Source organism: Podarcis vaucheri, assembly GCF_965113315.1.
Source record: "Podarcis vaucheri genome assembly, chromosome: 1".
NCBI lineage: Eukaryota > Metazoa > Chordata > Lepidosauria > Squamata > Lacertidae > Podarcis > Podarcis vaucheri.
In genome coordinates this window covers 90,126,877-90,145,833 of record NC_138759.1, presented here as the reverse complement: position 1 = coordinate 90,145,833, position 18,957 = coordinate 90,126,877, and the positions used below count along the sequence as shown (strand labels likewise).

At 42.2% G+C, this 18,957-nt stretch overlaps 1 long non-coding RNA gene across 1 annotated transcript; it reads left to right on the top strand.

The window, feature by feature from the left end:
• The first annotated feature begins 1,931 nt into the window (after positions 1-1,931).
• On the top strand, positions 1,932-14,819 carry LOC309541258. Its single transcript, XR_014223678.1, has 4 exons — positions 1,932-2,086; positions 7,932-13,318; positions 13,585-13,638; positions 13,866-14,819. It is a non-coding gene; the product is annotated as an uncharacterized lncRNA (long non-coding RNA).
• The last annotated feature ends 4,138 nt before the right edge of the window (positions 14,820-18,957 follow it).

The following is an 18,957-nucleotide window of genomic DNA, read 5'->3' as shown; positions in this document are numbered from 1 at the left end:
TGTGTGTGTGTGTGTGTGTCACACTTAGGTATACATATAGTTCCATATACTTGAATGACATTAACTGTATTCTACTATATCTTATTTCATTAGTTCTGTAAAAACATTTTTTTAAAAAAATAGTCACATGAGCAAACATGAGGCTTCTGCTCTAAGGAGCTCACAATTATATTTCAAACGTGAGGGGAAGAAACAGAGAGAGAGAGATGAATCACATGAGTTTGGGCTATGGGGATGAGGACTAAGCTGTGATCTTCTTTGGCGATCACTCATAGCTGAGTAAGATTGTATTGGGGTTTGAGTTTGGGTTGGGTTTTTGGAAGACGCCTGTGCGTGAATTTGTTTTATATGTGTAGATCAGTGCGCACTGACCAACACACAGTCTTCGCAGTAAGGCTCTGTTCCAATGGGATGAGTAGTCACTACAACTGGTAGATTCTTATCTGCTGCAGCCTTCATCCGCCTTCACAGCCGTTGTAACATACTGCTTGTTATCATCCACTTGTTCTGCCACTGAGGACTTCTTGGATCACTCTTTGTCTAGCTCCTTCCTTTTGACCTTAATGCCTTGGGTGACCCTGCTGGGAGTGCGAGATTCTGGACGGCTTTGCTTACAAGGGACATGCAAGCCCACTCACCACAACAAGGTGATGATCCAGCAAGTGATAAGCCATGATAAGAAGGACTCCTGTAAGGCATGGTGTATGCTATGAAAGTCACAAGTCATTGGAACCTTCTTGTTTGTGCAGACATCTGTAAATAGTGAATATTCCAGGGCAATGCCCAGAATTGCTTTGTCACCTCACACATTGTTACTTCTTTCCTTCTGATGGATAAAGGAAGTGAAGCAAAGAAAATGTAATGCCTTGATTATTTGCTTAATTTCTGTGTCCCAAAATCTTACTATTTTCCATTACATCCCAGTCATAATAATAATCCCTTATACAACAACTGCAATATTAATAACTTCTATTCATGTTGACACATTAAATGATTTTACTACAAGTGCGGAACTCAAACGATATCCTTGTTCTTCCTGTGTGTGGCAATTATTCTGTCTGCGATGTTTCTTCCTGTCCTTGTAAGATGTTATGCCTTTCTTTCCCCTGGTTGTTGCCCCTCCCTGGGGCGGGAGAGGGGGAGGAAATCCTAAAGGGAGAGTAAATCTCCAGACAGTGAATTGAGGCCAGAGTGTATTCAGTGTCCATTTATCCTTTTGCCTATATTCCTCATATAATGACAAATATATTTGGGGGAGGGATCAGTTTTGAGCTGATTCATATGCATCTTGGCCTCCACCCTGCCCACTAACCGGACAAAATTAAGTATAGAAAAAGAGGGTGAAAGGAAAGTGGTATAACAAAAGCCAGCTTTTGAATATTTGTGGTCAACCTGCTGAAGTGGTGTTGCTATCACAGCATGGACTGAAATTTCTCTTGATAAGCATTCCTTACTGCATACTTGTGTCAATCCAGCTGCATAAACATCTGTCCATCAAGTTTTATAAGGAAGGATGATCTTTCCAGGAACCAGTGAAAGTGAGACTTTAGGCAAAAGAAATGTGTACGGTAAAAATGTATGGTTGCCCATTTGGAAGCATCCATGTCCACAATGTGGATGACAGGGTCGGTCACATTATTGCATGCATGGCCAAAAGGGTATGGTCCTGCACGTTAGCCCTGCACGTGGAGAATAATTTATGGATAGGACCAGTGCTATTAGAATGGCAATGGTGCCCATCTGAGAGGAGCCAGAACTGAGTTCTAGTGAGTTCCCACTGGAGAAAATCTCTGGATAGGTCCAAGCTGACACCTCCTTTATGGGATGAAAGCATTCAAAATACTAATCAAAGGGTTAATGCTCACAATGATGTCATACACCTCCTGCCAGAGGCAGTTATGTCCGTTGGTACAGTCAGAGCAGGTATTAACAGTCTTTTGTGTTAGAGCAGCTGAGCAGTATGTCTCTTCTACTGTGCTGCTGCCTGCCTCAGAGTTGGTTGGTCTGTAACAGTTTTTGTCTTAGATATAATCAGGCCTTTTTTTCCATCTGGAACTCACCAGAACTCAGTTCTGGCACCTCTCAGGTGAGTGCCATTGCCATTAGAAGAGAACAAGGGAGGCGTTCATGGTGAATTCCAGCACCTCTTTTTCTAGAAAAACAGCACTGGATACAACTCTATGTAATATGTATTCGTAACATAAGTAACACCTTTCTGTCTTGTATGTTTAATCTAACACGTGCAAGCACACTGAGTAAAAGTTATTTGATATTTAAACTTTAAAAGAGAGTGTCTTGCATAATTTTTATAGGAGGCAAAGGGGAAGTAATTAAAGGGTTAAATGACCCTGTCTCTTCATTTTGCATAGCTCTGTAAATGGGAACTAGAGTCTAATTTCCACACTTTCAAGGTGTATAACCCCATCAGTTCTGGAAACTTTCCCCCCACAAGCTGAAATCAGTGTGTCCCACATTTGAAGTTCCCCTTTGGCCATAAGAATGCATCATGGAAATATGTCAGCGCTGCATCCACAAGGAGTTTTGTTAACTGGAAATCCAGAATCTGTTGGTAAACGTCACTTAAACATGCAGGTCTGCAGCAAGCGAAGGACCTGTGTGGTCATATGGTAGGTTCAAACGTCACTCCCTCCCCTTCTGTACTGGGCTTATGGGGTTAGCAATGGCCCAGCTTTGTGGAGTCATAGAGTCTTCAAGAGTTTAGGCAAGAAGCCATAAGCCTGTAACGTCAACCTGTCATAAAACTGTTTACAGCTACAATCTTTCTTTACTGTAAACCTGCCATGAAGACTCGGCAATTTGGCAGGATAACAAGTGTGGAGGCAGATGTGAAACATCTGCAGCTTTATGCAAGATAATAATGTACATGTCTGGTGCTTTGCACTTGTTGAGGAATCTAGAGAGTTGACTTCTGGATGGATGAATATATAAAAGTGAATGGGGAGAAATGACAAACGGGAAGAATGGGAAAGACCTGGATCAAAAGTGAGCAGTAAAGGAGTAAGGAAGAAGGCACCATCCAGAAAACTGCATTTCTGAACCAACCAAAGGAACATACCTAAAGCAACATCACACATGGCTCTTCTCTGTTTAGGCTCCTGGGATGTTTTATTTATTTTATTTTTATTTATTTATTATTTATACCCCGCCCATTTGGCTGGGTTTCCCCAGCCACTCTGGGCGGCTTCCAAAAGAATATTCAAATACTGTGATACATCAAACATTAAAAGCTTCCCTAAACAGGGCTGCCTTCAGATGTCTTCTAAAAGTCTGGTAGTTGTTGTTCTCTTTGACATCTGGTGGGAGGGCGTTCCACAGGGAGGGCGCCACTACTGAGAAGGCCCTCTGCCTGGTTCCCTGTAACTTGGCTTCTCGCAGTGAGGGAACCGCCAGAAGGCCCTCGGTGCTGGACCTCAGTGTCCGGGTAGAACGATGGAGGTGGAGACGCTCCTTCAGGTATACTGGACCGAGGCCGTTTAGGGCTTTAAAGGTCAGCACCAACACTTTGAATTGTGCTCGGAAACGTACTGGGAGCCAATGTAGGTCTTTCAAGACCGGTGTTATATGGTCTCGGCGGCCGCTCCCAGTCACCAGTCTGGCTGCTGCATTCTGGATTAGTTGTAGTTTCCGGGTCACCTTCAAAGGTAGCCCCACATAGAGCGCCACATAGAGCTTCAGGTTAAGAACAGTTTCGGGTTAAGAACAGACCTCCAAAACGAATTAAGTTCTTTTTTTAAAAAAATGATATTTATTGAAATTTTACAGACAATAAAAGGTTACAAAATTAAAAGTAAAAAATAAAAAAGAATAACAATAATAAAAGAAAAAGAGATACAAAAATACAAAGACAAAATACATAAAGAGTAAAAAAAGTTAAAAAGAAATCAATATTTTCATATCTTATATTTCATTTACTTGTTTCCTGACCTCCTCGCACCCCCCTTTTTTGTATTCCAGTTCACATGGTTAATTCAGCAAATCCTTACCCTCTATCATTTATCTTTACTCAATATCTTAACCTATTATAACTGTATATTTTCAACCATTGTCAATCCGTATTTACATATTCTTGTTAATCTTTTTACCAATACCGCTTATTTTCAATCCAACATCCCTTTAACATTCTTTAATTTTACAGTATTTCTGCAAATAGTCTTTAAATTTCTTCCAGTCTTCTTCCACCACCTCTTCTCCCTTATCTCGGATTCTGCCAGTCATTTCTGCCAGTTCCATGTGGTCCATCACCTTCATCTGCCATTCTTCCAGTGTGGGTAAATCTTGTGTCTTCCAATACTTTGCAATCAATATTCTTGCTGCTGTTGTTGCATACATAAAAAAAGTTCTGTCCTTCTTTGGCACCAATTGGCCGACTATGCCCAAGAGAAAGGCCTCTGGTTTCTTCAAGAAGGTATATTTAAATACCTTTTTCATTTCATTATAGATCATCTCCCAGAAAGCCTTAATCTTTGGGCACGTCCACCGAAGGTGAAAGAATGTACCTTCAGTTTCTTTACATTTCCAAAATTTATTATCGGGCAAATGATAGATTTTTGCAAGCTTGACTGGTGTCATGTACTAGCTATATATCATTTTCATAATATTCTCTTTTAAGGCATTACATGCCGTAAATTTCATACCAGTGCAGAATGAATTAAGTTCTTAACCCGAGGTACCAATGTAGTTATCTAGCCCATGCCTTCAAGACTGCCAGTTGGTGATGACTAAGGACCTGGGCGTTAGGGAGACATGCCCTTACATTTGAGAGTGGTGCTTTGCAGCTAGGAGAGTGGTGTAGTTTTTATTTAATAAAAAAGATTTATTTAATCAAAAAGAAATGCATTGACTATTAAACATATGTTTACTAGGAAGTAAGTCCCACTATGTTCAATGGAGCTTACTCACCAGTTAAGTGTGTTCCGGATCGGAGTCTTTGAGTACAGTAGTATGCATGTCTATTAAGAAGAATGTCTCACTGAGTCCAATGGGGCTTACCCTTATGAATAGAATTGCAGTCTTAGAGAGCCTCAGCAGTGGACTGATCTTCCAGTTTCAATGTATGCCAACTGGCTTTGTCATATAGAAAGATTACACACACACACACACACACACACACACACACACACACTGTGGCAAAAAGGTAGAGCATCTTTAAGAGTTCCTGGATGACACAAATTATCTAAATTCACTTCAGTCTGGATTTAGGACTGGTTTCAGAATGGAATTAGTCTTAGAATCATGGAATTGTAGGGTTGGAAGGGATTCCAGGGGTCATCTAGTCCAACCCACTGCAGTGAAGGAACTGATTGCCCTGATGATGATCTTATGAAGTGAAGACAGGGGAAGTGTGACCATGTTACTCATATGGGATCTTTCACTGGCCTTTGATACTACTGACCCTGCAATTCTCCAAGATTGACTGTTTTTGATGGGTATTAGAGCGATCCCCTTCCCACCTTTGCTTTTGACTTCCAGGTGTCTCTTGAAGACTTGTATATGCCGGCAGGCCTGTGGAGTTGTTCAAAACACTCCTGATTAGCCAGTCACTTTAATGATTATTTTCAACTGTTTTCAACTGTGTTTTATGATTACCATTGCACACCACCACAATGTTTTATGGCAGTGTATAAATACTTTTTCTCAATCAATCAGTCAGTCAAAAAGCTCAATGAAATGCTGGCCCAGAAATCTAGCAGATGATTTTATTTTATTTTTTAAAAGGAAAAGAATAGTATCAATTCAAAACTACTGTTCCAAGAATCTGTTCAACATACGTTAACTCTTTTAGTGTGGGAGTGAAGTTTTAATAAACTAAAATAAACATATCAAGAACTTGATCAAAAGTTTGCGAAATACAACTTCTGGCACCTAGCGGGGAGCAAGATGGCATGGAAGCAGGAACAGTGTCTAGGAAAGGTAAGAAATGAGGATGGTGCCAAGCAGAGCTTCCAGAAAACAGTGATTTCAGAGTTGTGCACAGCCCACTCTCCCACTCTCAAGACTGCTATTCTCTCTCTCTGCCTCTAGAAAGGTGTTTGTGTGGTTTTTTTACAGCATCCTAACAACACCACTGGCATTAAAATGCTAGGTGATATACCCCCTTCTCAATTTATTTCAGATTTACCCTGTCTGGGCAAACTTTTGCTAAATTAAAAAAAAAACCAAACAGTTGTGAATGACGATTTCGCAACACCTGAATGTCTCATTTGCAATATTAAGCCTATGTCTGGAAGCACACTCCCTGACTGTGGGCACGTTTTGCTGCTTAAAAACACAGCTAGGCCATTCTTTCTCTCAGTCTGAATTGAAGTTGATGGGGGGATGGCATACATCCTGCTGATCAAAATCAGGATGCTCATTTTTTAGTCCCGAGCTTTCACAGGAGCCAGCTGATTTGTGCATGAGCGCAAGACCAAAAACTAAGCGCCTTTTGTTCTGGTGCTCCAGTGCAAGCTAGCTGGCTTGAGCCAGAGCACTGGACCAAAAAAACTACGTTCCAGGATCCAATCAGAATTCGGAATGGCTTCTGTAATTCTGGGATGTCCCACTAAAGATGGGCACTGGCAGAGGAAGAGGAGTGCGGGGGGAGCGCATCGCCCCCGGCAGCACGATCCCAGTGGGGTGCCATCGTGGCTGCCCCCCCCGCCCATGCTGGGTGCCCCGCCCCAATATTCCTGCCCCGCCCCCGTCTGCTCTCTGCCCCCCAGTGCTGGGACAGTTGAGGGGTATGAAACTGGAGTATTTCATAAGAAATAGCAAGACATGCACAGGGCAGATATGGTTTGTGGCTAACCTTGTCTTGTATGCTGTTTTGCAAATGAGCTGTGGGAGTACATTGGGCCTGCAGACCCCCTCTTACACCACCAGATGCAGCACACACTTGCCTCTCCACTGGCCTCTTAGCCAAACTTCATTCCCTTCTCTCCCAGTCTTCCAGCTGCATCAGACATTTCCGTCCAAATGAATTCTATCTTCCTTTAAAGCCCCAGCTTTAGGAAAGCAGAATAGAATATGCAGAAATTTAAACATGACTGCAAATTGATATTATCTGGAGTCTTCCCTCTGCTACTACTCTGGGTGCAGAATTTGGCCCACCTTTGATGCTGTGTACACACGTCCTGTAGCTGTGGTTGATCCACCTTCCCCTTCTGCATGCTTAAGAGCCCTGCGTAACTCAAAGGCTTGCATGGACTTATAACACTACAAGAAGCCAATGTCTCCATTTTGAGTGTCTCACCATGCTGAATTTGGTCATTTGTGAGATGGTATGCTCCTCCCTGACTTGCCTTGCTGCTTCTCTGAGAAAGTCACTTGTCCTTTTCTCCTACCTGAGGGGCTTTTCCCTCTATAAAAATATTTCCTCTTACTTTCTCCCCTGCCCTTCTGCGATGGTGAAAAGGATGGGGGCTGTATTAGAACACACTGTAACAAACAGAACAGGGCACCAGCTGAACTCCTGCATAACTGTGAGCTTGTCAGCACCTTCAGCTGTAAGCCCAGCGCCAACAGGGCCCTGCCTTTGGAAAGAGCCAAGCCAGCTCCTAAAAATCTTTTTGTTGCTTCATTTCATATTTGAGAAAGGTAGAAGTAATTGAACTGAAAAGCAATGCAAGAGGAACCCTGTGCCAAGCTGAGGAACAGTGGGGCATTAAACACACAATTGCCTCTTAAATTCCAAGACTCTGAGCACACATCAAAGCCTAGAGCTTTGGCTAAGCTGTCATTGGTCTTTTTCCAACTACGCTGCAGAGGCCTACAGAAATAGAGAATTTCACAACCCGGGATGAGCCCATTGCTTTTTAAAGCTGACTTCTGGGATACAATAAATTGCTGCCATTCCTTGAACCAGTGCTATTTTTGTAGAAAAAGAGGTTCCGGAACTCACTATGAATTATTATCTTATCTTATTATCTTAGAATGGCAATGGAACCCACCTGAGAGGTGCCAGAACTGAGGTCCGGCGAGTTCCCACTGAAAAAAGCCTGGTCTTGGACAAATGTACATGTGTGAGTGGTGAGCCTGGTGAAGCTACAGAATGAGATTTCATGTAGACTTTATAAATGTTGGTAGATAGGGGGAAAGGGGTCATGTCTTTTGTATATTTCAGTAGAGGAAGGGATGTAGTAAGGCATCTGCTTTGCACACAAAGGTCCCATGTTTAAAAGATAAAGGCCAGAGTTGAGAGTTTTGTGTGTGAGCTAGAAGCTGGCAGGAAGCATGGGAGAGTCAGAGCCATGCATGATTTATGCTGGAAGCCAAGGCTGTGGGTGTAGGCTCAAGTTGTATATATGTGTAAATAAGCCATATAGCCTGAAGACACCACAGTCTCTGTCGTCCCTCATTCTGAACCCTAGACTCTCACACCACTGGGAAATTGGGGTGGAGTGCAACATTATGTGGGCAATGTGATTGGCTGCCAAGGGCACAAACTCTATTGGCTCATCAACAGCACGAAGGAGGAGCACCACTTATCTTCCCAAGTAATTTGGCAATTTTAGTCATACCAGCAAAATTGGCCAGCTTTCTTTTGCTGCTTTAGTTAGCATTAACGGTGTGGGGGTGGAGGCACCTTTGCACAAAATGCCTTTCCACATAGTTACTGTAAGTGTATGGTGGCCAGATGCAAAAGAGAAGGTAAAGCAGAGGAGGAAGGAGGACATCAATATGAAATCAACCACAGAGGAAGTCTCCATGGTGAACTGTTGTTTATTAGGCCCAGCACATTTGCAGCACAGACCGGCCATCAGGCATTAAGCCCTCATAGAGTATAATTAAATAAATATACAGTTTTGTTCCAGAAGTGCCACCACATACTTTGAATCTCTGGGTGGGGAGTGAATGGACACTGGACAGCACTCACAGAAATGGAATACCTTGCTGCTGTTAAACACTACCAACACACAGTTAATGCTAGACCTCTTCTGTGCAATAATAAGTAGATATTTATCTAGTAGCACACTCATTATATTGGTCACATCACCCATCACCTATCTTCAGTGGGGGTATCTGTCACAGGCACCTCCAAATTCTCACTATTTTGCAGGTGGGATTCATACACTTACCAGAACTTTAGGCGTCCATATTTGATAGTGGATTCAAGTGTCCTGTTGCCTTTGCACAACAAATCCACTTTTAAAAGAACCAGACTTTTTGCAGTTTGGAAAGTGACAGGGAAATACATTAAAGAGTGTAGGAAGAATGAATGAGTAACAGAAAGATATATAAACATTTCACAAGCCATCAGGATGAATGCGGAGTGAATGCTCATTTTCAAATAACCACCCTGTAAACAAATCAGAACAAATGCTCAAGAAAGACCGGGCATAGGCTAAGACCAAAAAACTTTGTGCAAACACATCAGTATGAATGTTCAGTAAAAAGGTCAACCGGAAGGGCCCAAAGAACCATTACTCAAAATGTGTTCATCATAATAAACATTTCTCTTCCTTAGCAAACATGGGGCAGCCATATCTCTACTTCAAAAGAGGGGAATTTGGCTGATTTAACTTGTCATGCTGGGAAAAACTGATACCCAAACCCCCTCACCCACTCCTAATATACAACTTTTAAAGTTACTAGAACCTTATTTTTCTTTACCTCTTATCACCCTGTGTGATGAGTAAAAAAAAGAAAGAAGGATCTCATTGTATGATGACAGACTGCCCATACAGCCACACCATCAGAGGAGCATGCAATACATTTGCTATGTGCTGATTTTTGACCATGTGGTTCAGTCTTGACAGGTTAACATGGAACCGGCAAATTGGGTGGGATGCGTGTCTCTTTATATAGGGAAGGGCAGCAGAAGGCGTGTGCCACAATTGGTTAGAGCTGCATGGAGTTTCAGCCGCTGAATTTGGCTCCCAGTTCACCTGGCACCCCCTTGTCTTTTAACGCAGCACCACTATTCCCCAACGCATCACACTGCAATTTCCGCATGTTCTGAGATGACATAACCACATCCCAAATGAGTTCCGGATTACATTTCATCCAGCAAATGCTTCAGAGACTGAGAACATTGTGTGCATTTCATTAAAGGGAAGGACTGCCTTTTCAAGACCACCGTCACCCTCACACATTGTATTCCCTGTCTTCTTCCAAGTGACTCCATTGAGCTGGACTCCGTACAACATAACACATTGCAGTCACGTTAGAATGCAAAACATATGAGGAGATACTGGAGGAATTAGGCATCTTTAGCCTAGAGGAGAGATTATGAAGGGTGGGGTGGTGATGGGACATGTGATAACAGCTTTCAGATGCTGACAAAGCTGCTATGCCCAGGAGAGAGAACACCTCTTCTCTGCTGAGAACTTCTCTGCAACAAGCAAGGGACAGGGCTGGACTGGAATGGTTTTTGATCTACGCCTCAGACATAGAAGAGGACCAAGTGTCTATAAGGGTTGCTTTGCCAGCCCATCTATACCAGAGGGGCAAAACTGTGTGTGATGTTGCTCACTTTTTTAAGACCTTGTATGACTGCTGTTCTTTTTAATTAAACTGTGGCCATTTAAGAAAAGAAAAGAAAGTGAATATGTGGTACAGCCTCTTTTGGCAAGTTTAACTTTGTATGCTTCCCTGAGTATACATTATTGAACTTACTTCTGGATAAATGTGCAATAGGCTTGAATTGAAAGTAGTTTAGTAGAAATACGTTATTCATATGTGTACTTGAATGCACAATGGCAAGACTGAAGTGTAACAAAGATTCTGGACTTCCAGTGTCATAAATGCACATGTACAATCTGCCCAGATCGCCTACAGAGCTGTGAAGATCCAGGTGAATTAACATGAAATGCTCCACAGAAGTTTTCATCAGAGTAAGGAAGGAATGCATAAGAACTACACCTATTAAAAATGGAAAAAGAAGAATTCACAGTGCTTTTCTTACTAAGCATCTAGCTGAAACTGAAGGGAGATAGGAGAGAAGGCTGCCCCAAAACTCTGAATTATTCTCTACTATCTAGGCAAGTTAATGACCACTTTCATTGGACTTTAACAAAACAAAACCAGATGAAATGTGCATAGAATTGCAGCAGCCTGAGTCTTCTTTGCTTTCTCTAGTTCAGTTAGACACCAGCAAAAAAAGGAAAGCATTTGCTAATGAGATACTTTGTAGTATCTGCTAATATGGACAGGAACTTCTTTTTTGGAGAGAATATCTCATAAGGGGCAGAGCTCTGAAGGCCACAACCTTTTTCATGATAATGCAGCATATCCTACTGCCAAGGTCAGTGACTTCATTCGGGTTGCAAATTCTGACCAGGTTTTGCAAGAGCTAAGGGTTTTACTTTTCTTTTTAATTTTTCTATGGTAGAAGAACAAAGAATTATTTTATAAAATAAAATAAAATTAAAAAAAAACATATATGGCTTTTGCAGCTTGCTTCCCCACCCCTCTAGCCAAGTCTTAGGTCAAAGCAAATTCATTTTTCCTTTGCTAGTTGGAGGCCTTCTTGTCATCCATAGAAGTGACTAGCAGTGATGGTGCTGGGGGCTTAGGTGGATGGTTGGGACCCCCGTACCCCTCTCTACTTGAGTCCAGAATTCTCTGAAGTTCAGGTATGATTTGGAATGGCCCTGTTTTTAGCCTCCCATTGTGTGCCTCTCCTGCTGTCTCTTTCCCCAAGCTTACAGAGGAAGTGGTCTTGTACAAACCACAAGCCTCAGGCTGGATGCTTGTTAAGTTTGAAATGAGGTACTGGTAGCAGAGGAGCTGGTCCACTCATGAGGCAGACTGAGGCAGCTGCCTCAGGCAGCAGAATCCAGGGAGTTGCAGCTATGGGCACCACCACTGGAGAAGCAAGGCAAAGAGGAGCAGCTTCTGGGTTGTGGTGGGATAGCATGATAGCCCCACGGAATCTTGTGAAATTTTGGGGGGATCTTGCAGGCTCTCATGGGACTCTTGCAAGATCATGGTAGAACCCTGAAGTCACCACCACACAAGCTAGGTAAGTGGGGCTTTAGCAGGGACACAGGTCAGCACTTACCCATTTTGCCTCAGGTGGTAAAATAGGCTGGCCCACCCCTGAGCTGCTCGCAATACATGCATGCAGGATAGGCTCTGATGCTGCTATAAGGATGGTGGTCACTTATTCATATTACATATGAATCAAGGGTTTGAAGAGATAGAAATAGGAGCCCTTTCGTTCCACATGCAGAATGAATGTGTGAGGGGTGAGGCTGAAAAAGAGCGCCTGGCCCTTTGCACATAGCCAGTGTCCAAGAAATAAAATATTATTTGTAATAACAATCATAACTAGATCTGTGCAAGATTGTTGTCATGTCCCCAGAACTGTTTTGCATCGCACTTACTTTATCCATTCAGCAAATTTATGAAATTCCTTACACTCTGCCATGAAAAATGTCGTATCTTGCAAAATGCTGACAAACAGGGAATTCGGAGCCATGCAGCCCAGCCCTTAGGCAAAGCCCATCACCATATAAACTGGAACTATATTAACACAAGTAACAAGGACAGCTGGGTTTGTATTATAGTCATTTAGATGTGGTGTGCATAAAAAAATTTAAAATGAAGCGTCAGGGCCTTTCCAACAGAAATCAAACTGAAATAAAAACATTCTATAAGAAAAAGTGTGACAATAGCCTCCAAGTGTAAAATACAAACAAAGAACAGACCCACAACCACACAAGTTTGGCTCCCAACTCCCCAAACTGATGTACAACATGGATCTAAGCATACTTACTCAAGAAGTGAGTCCCGTTGAGTTCAGAGGGGCTTACCCCACCAGTAAGCATGCTTAAGATTGTAGCCTATGCTTGTTTAACTTGGAAATAAGTTCCACATTAGCCCATCTCATACACAGATGATTTGTGATCATGAAGGAAATTAACCCCTTCCTCCATGTCCAGTTCCTCTAACAGCAAAGTTCTGCAAAGTCCTTATATGTTCAGGGGAAGGAACACAAATTGGGTTGGATGACAGGAGATGCCATGATGAGATCAATGTTGATGGCAGAGCTGTTGTTTCACAGGTATGGTTGGGGGAGTGCAAGTAACTGTGGCTATGCGTTCAAGTCTTTGGGCTGTTGTTGCCCATGAGAGAGGCTGCAAACATCAATACATATGAACCCAGCAGTAGATTTGAGATCACTGCATATATGGGTCATCCTGTTATTCATTTCTTAGTAGTTATTCCTTAGAATATTAGCAAGTTTAGGAAAGGTGGTGTGTGTGTGTGTGTGTGTGTGTGTGTGTGAGAGAGAGAGAGAGAGAGAGAGAGAGAGAAGGAGGCTTTGTGTATGGTTTTGTTAGAGGAGCTTAACTGAAGACAGTAGTCATAGGTAAAATAAAAAAATTCCTTCCAGTAGCACCTTAAAGACCAACTAAGTTAGTTTTTGGTATGAGCTTTCGTGTGCATGCACACTTCTTCAGATACACACTGAACTTCAGTGTATCTGAAGAAGTGTGCATCTGAAGAAGTGTGCATGCACACGAAAGCTCATACCAAGAACTAACTTAGTTGGTCTTTAAGGTGCTACTGGAAGGAATTTTTTTATTTTGACTATGGCAGACCAACACGGCTACCTATCTACTACAGTAGTCATAGGTGTGAGACTGAATGGCCTGAGTCAATAAAGAGGCACAGAATGCCTTGAGACAGGTATATAAAAAGCCAATTTATTTCCTGGTTTCCTGGTTTTAACCTGTTCATATTGCACAACCCTTTTGTTTTCATGATGTTTGAATTGCCTATTACTGTAATTAATTGTTTTTGAAGCCTGTTTTTAGTGGGACTTACTCCAGGGAAGGGTGCAAAGGACTGCAGCCTAGAAAAGCATCGGATCCAGGCAATAATCTCTCTCTGTCCCCTCCCTTTTTGGGTTGCAGATGAGGAACCTGTGGCCCTACGCATGTTGTGGGTCTCCATCAGCTTCAGCCTGTCCAACAACATCTGGCAGTCCATGTATACCATTTCCCCATGCCTGTTTCAGACCAGCCACAGTATGGGTGGGCAGAGTTGCAGGTCAGATCACCTGTGCCATTAAGTTTAGATTTATATGTACACTGATTTAGTTATTTATTTAAGTGTGTGTGTATACAGCCTTTCAGTAGACAACTCTGTCATGGTGGCTTGCATAATAACAATATAAAATTACAGCTTCAACAATGGTAAAATGAAAAATAGAATAAAATTAATGGAATAAACATACAAAACAGAACAGTTTCTCTATAACATCAACAGCATTAATAAGGCAACAATACTGAAGAGCTCACACCCAGCCCTGAATCATTAGCTAAAAGAAATACAAAGAAGAAAATATTCTTCATGCACAGATCACCTGAAACAATAAATATGTCTATAAGGGTCTTCTAAAGGGCTGGTGTGTGGTAGCTTTCCAGAGATCAGTAGACAATGAATTCCATAGTCATGGGGCCACCACAGAAAAGGCCCTCTCCCCAGCAGTTCTGCTGATCAGGATGCAGAGCAAACAAAGAGGGGTGATATTAATGTGTGGGTGGGCCTGCACTCCTTCATATAACTCAGACCTAGGGATGTGCAAACCTGATATTTGAAAAGGGAAACATCACGAAAGCAATGGCCCTTTTGCCACAACTGTCTGAGCTCGCAGCATTCAAGACACCAGCTGCCTCGACAGAGTTAAGGCAGTTCCAGATAAGTTCATTGCCATCTGCGTGGCTCCAAAGAGTGGCTTTAAATATTTCTAATGATACGGAGTGCCAGACTCGCTGGAGCCAGCTTTTCCAGAAAATCCTGCTGCATGCAGACTGCATAAACTATATAATTTGCTACTAGTCTTTTTTAATCTGAAGTCAATATCTATAAAGCTAGTGGCGTGGGGCGTGGGGGGGGGAGAGGGAGTGGGAAGGAAGTCCTTTGGAGTCAATATGAAATCAGTTGGCTTGCTTGAACTGCCACTTTAAACAACAGATTTCTAAAGAATAAAGGTCAGAAGGGAAGAAACAGCCTGAACGTTCAGAATTAATTTTATTAGTTTAACAGAATTTGTACAGCGCTTCACTGTAAATAAAACCTTTAAGTGGTTTGCAAAGGACAGAATGACCCTACTGATGAGGCTGCAATGATCCTCTCCTAGCCCCACATCTTTTAACATTTGATAGTAGTTGGACGCTGGGAATATTTGGGTATATTTATGTGGGTTTTTATTTACATTATTCCCCCCCCCCCGGCACACTTGAATAGGAAAAGAATCCAGCATGGAAATAATAGGGCATTTGCGAAGCCGTTGCTTTGTTGGCTCTGAAAGTGTGCTGGATCCATATGGTCCCAGGAGAACCGCAGAGATAAGCTTGAAACCACTGCTCTTGGAGAAGAAAATAATGGCATCCCTGCAGAGGGTGGCCTGCCTTGATTATAGGGCTCAAAACATCCCCTTAACAGAGAATGATTATTGCACCAAGTTCAGAGTTGTTGAATTCAGTGTAAGGAACAGGATTCTTCTGTTTTAAATGGCTGGGAGAAGTCTGGCAGGCATAGTCCTTTCTGCCTCTGTGCCAGAAAATAAAGGGGTTTCAGAAAGCTCAGGCTTTGTCCCCTCACTCTCAATACCTGCAACCATGCTACCAAAGGGAAAGGAGGATCCAGTTTAATTTTTGGTTTTCAGCTACTTCAGGATACCCACCCCTTGCCCACACCTGGTACAGCAAGTTGCCCATCCCTGTGTGATTGGTGTCCAGGACTTGGACTAAAAATATCCATATTAAAAACCTGTGTTTTGCACACGTGAAAAATCTCTTCTCCATTCCAAGCCACAGAGGAGCTTTGAAGGGAATAATTTCAATTCGTATTGCTTCTGAGCCAGGCAGATTGGTATTCAGAATACCATAATTAAGAGTTTGGGCATCATGACTGTTACAGATCCATATACACAATGCCATTCTCATCAGCAATGCATACAGGAGGCTGCTTATACCTGTTGACCTCTCTTGCTGAACTGATGCAAGATACAGGTAGGTAGCTATGTTGGTCTACCGTAGTCAAAACAAAATAAAAAAAATCCTTCCAGTATCACCTTAGAGATCAACTAAGTTTGTTACTGGTATGAGCTTTTGTGTGCATGCACACTTCTTCAGATACCTTACACACGAAAGCTCATACCAATAACTAACTTAGTTGGTCTCTAAGGTGCTACTGGAAGGAATTTTTTTATTTTGATGCAAAATAGTCATTAAAAGCCAGTAGCGCTTATTTCCTATCTTTTTAAATTTAAATAATGAGGTCATCATAAAAATCTGGAAAACCTTAAAATTCAGCCCTCTTCTTAATTCAGGTTTGTAGAAAAGAATTAGTGCATCCATTTCAATATATGTTTTCATGTACATTTTGGATGATTAGCCTACATTTTCTCAAGCACCCACAGTATCGTAAGGAGCAAAGAGGGCTGCACCACCATGCTGTCACAGAGGTACTGATCACATGCTTGCAGAATATGTAACCAATATATGTAAACCAACATTTGCCCCACTGCTTTTCTCTGGGGAAACTAGCTCTGAATTGGAACAAGCTGCAGTTGAGTTAAACCTATTAAATCATAGGTTTTTCTGGGGAAAGTGGTGAGGCAAAGGGAATACCACTCAGACCTGTGCCTAAAAAGCAGGGGGAAAGCAGAAAACTACTAGAGAAGTTTCTAGAGAAGTACGGGTGAGCCCTAAGTTTTTAATGAATAATGTAGCAAGAGTATGAGTCTGACCAAACTGCGGGAGGCAGTGGAAGACAGGAGTGCCTGGCGTGCTCTGGTCCATGGGGTCACGAAGAGTCGGACACGACTAAACGACTAAACAACAACAGCAAGAGTATCCAATGCAATTCAAGCCAACCAAAGAGACTCTCCATCATCAGGGCATTTTAGAATGTGCACAATAGCTATGAGACTTCTGAACAGTTGAGATGTAAATTTCTTCACAGTCATTCTTATTTTTATTTTATGTTAGCAGTTTCCCCCAGTTCTGCTACTTGAGACCCTTTTAAATTGAGATGTTAGGGTCTGAACCTGAAGCTTCCTACATCTAGGCACATTGAGCAGATCCGCACCACACATTTGAAGTACTGTATCTTATTCCCCCACCCCACCCCAAATCCTGGGAATGATAGTTTGTTAAGAATGCTGGGAATCATAGCCCTGTGAGAAGAAAACTACAGCTCCCAAGGTTCTTGCAAGGGAAGTCAGGTGCTTTAAATGTACACAGGATGTGCTTTCAATGTATGGTGTGGCTCTGCTCTGAGTTATGGGTCCTGCTGCCCTTCCATATTTTCCTTCTCTCCATTTGTTCTTGATAAACGATTCCAAATGTTATCAAAAGCACAGGCCATGGTGAATGGTGCAAACGAAATGAATTTGTGTCAGTTGCCACAATTTGGCCCAGAAAGCCATATTCGAAACCTTATGCAGTATGGTAGAACACACTGAATTTTTCCTGAATGACTAGCTTTCTTTCTTTCTTTCTTTCTTTCTTTCTTTCTTTCTTTCTTTCTTTCTTTCTTTCTTTCTTTCTTTCTTTCTTTCTGGCAAGGGCATATAAATGCATCAGCCAAAGCAAAACCAGAACTCAGATGCACAGAGTAAGCTTCCGAAAGCCTGTCTCCGTTGCCGCCATTGGCGGTGTGGGCCATGTGTTTATTAATGGTATTGATCTTGGCAGGATCTGGGAAGACGCCCTTGTGAAGAAATGATGTGGCTGGGGCCTTGCACCTGGGACTATAACAAGTCACAGTTGGATGGCCTTGTGCTTTCAAAACCAGCCTGCTGAAAGCCAGTTAAACACATCCTCCAGGCAATTTAAATGTTCCTGGAAAGTTCTCCCAATAACAATCACATCATCCAGATAAACCCAACATGTGGCCCACTGAATATCTGCCAAAATCAAATCCATTAGCCTTTGAAAAGTGCAGGGGGAATTGCGGAGACTGAAAGGCGTCATGCTGAACTCGCAGAACGAGACAAGGAATCTTTGGACAACCCTTTGGATGTCTCTCTACTTTCCGGAAGCCAATGGCTAAGTCCAAGGTAAAATAATCACACATCTATATAACTGAGCGTGTGTCATAGATGCAGAGTAATGGGGCATGCAGCTCCCTGGTGAGTATGTCACTATTTGTATGGCTTTTGCATGGATCCAATTTAACATTCTGTGCAAACCTTAGGTATAGTCTAGCAACAGCAGTGCACATGCTCTTTACATTATTAAGCCATTTTATTTGAGACATTAAACTAGGCTAATCAAAAGGGTAAACCCTATGGATATTTTCACTTAAAGATGCAAATTGATACATGTTTATTGTTTGGAAAGTATTAATACAGTGGTACCTCGGGTTACAGACACTTCAGGTTACAAACTCCTCTAATCCGGAAGTAGTATCTCAGGATGAGAACTGAAATCAAGCGGCAGCAGGAGGCCCCATCAGCTAAAGTGGTACCTCAGGTTAAGAATGGTTTCAGATTAAGGACAAACCTCCGGAACGAATTAAGTTCTTAACCCAAGGTACCACTGCAATTTCATGTAATATTGAGGTCACATACAAATGGTCTCTCCACGAATATTTCCGTTACCCTCTCATCTGGTTTTCCAGATGAGTTTAGTGCATTCATCAAGAATGTGGCTTCTTATAAATAATGGTATTGGTGAAGCTAATAATCTTCTTTCCAATTCTAAAAGAGCCATCTTTCCTCGTATTGTAGCACCTACATGGAATATTTGGGGTACTGTGATGGCTCTAACACTATGATATTCAGGGTGGAGCCCTCTCAGGCTAGGAATGGGGGGCGGGGAATATGATTGCATAAATTTGTTTCTTTGTTTCAGTTCTCCCAATTACGTTTAAACTCAGACTTGAACCAGCATTCTCATAGGGGGAGCAGAATCTGCAGAGTGAGTCATAACTCATCAGATGACTCAGGCTACCTGGTCTCCCCTTAGAATGTAGTCAAACAAGTTCCTCATC